General features: G+C 45.0%; 1 non-coding gene across 1 annotated transcript; it reads right to left on the reverse strand.

Annotated features, from left to right (window-relative positions):
- Window positions 1-330: 330 nt before the first annotated feature.
- Window positions 331-437, reverse strand: LOC148546260 (small nucleolar RNA R71). The gene has a single exon (XR_015901092.1). It is a non-coding gene; the product is annotated as a small nucleolar RNA R71 (small nucleolar RNA).
- Between the last annotated feature and the right edge of the window lie 519 nt (window positions 438-956).

Here is a 956-nt window from a genome sequence, read left to right on the forward strand (position 1 = left end):
AACTATGGAAGTAGCATTCAAAAGCCAACCATCCATGCCAACAATTTTGAACTGAAGCCACAGCTCATCACCCTTGTGCAGAACAACTGTTCGTTCGGAGGGAGTGTCCAAGAGGACCCAAATCAACATTTAACCACTTTTCTGAGAATATGTGACACAGTGAAATCTAATGGTGTTCATCCTGACGCCTATAGACTGCTCTTATTTCCATTCTCACTCAGGGATAAGGCAGCTAAGTGGCTGGAGTCTTTCCCAAGGGAGAGCTTGACAACTTGGGAAGACGTGGTGAACAAATTCTTAGCAAGATTTTACCCTCCTCAATGAATCAATAGGCTGAGAGCTGAGGTCCAAACTTTCAGGCAACAAGATGGTAAGACTTTATATGAAGCATGGGAGAGGTTTAAAGACTTAACAAGGAGGTGCCCACCAGATATGTTCAACGAATGGGTGCAGCTGCACATTTTCTATGAAGGACTCTCTTATGAGTCAAAGAAGGCCGTAGACCATTCATCCGGAGGATCTTTGAACAAGAAGAAGACTATTGAGGAAGCCATAGATGTCATTGAAACAGTAGCAGAGAACGACTACTTCTATGCTTCCAAAAGAGGGAACACAAGAGGAGTAATGGAGCTAAACAATGTAGATGCTCTGCTGGCCCAAAATAAGCTCATTACCCAGCAGCTGGCTGACCTCACCAAGAAGATGGAGAGGAACCAAGTAGCAGCAGTCTCCACTTCATCAACAACCCAAGAAGGAGTAAATGAAGAAGCAGAGGGTAGTCAGGAGCAAGCCAACTACATTGGGAATTCACCTAGGCAAAACCATGATCCATACTCCAAGACCTACAACCCTGGATGGAGGAATCCCCCAAACTTTGGGTGGGGAAATCAACAAGACCAAAGCCTTAATCAAAGACGCCCAAATCCAAACAATGCAGCCACCCAACACTTCACATC

This window comes from Arachis ipaensis, chromosome B9 (genome assembly GCF_059453495.1).
Source record: "Arachis ipaensis isolate K30076 ecotype BB chromosome B9, ASM5945349v1, whole genome shotgun sequence".
NCBI lineage: Eukaryota > Viridiplantae > Streptophyta > Magnoliopsida > Fabales > Fabaceae > Arachis > Arachis ipaensis.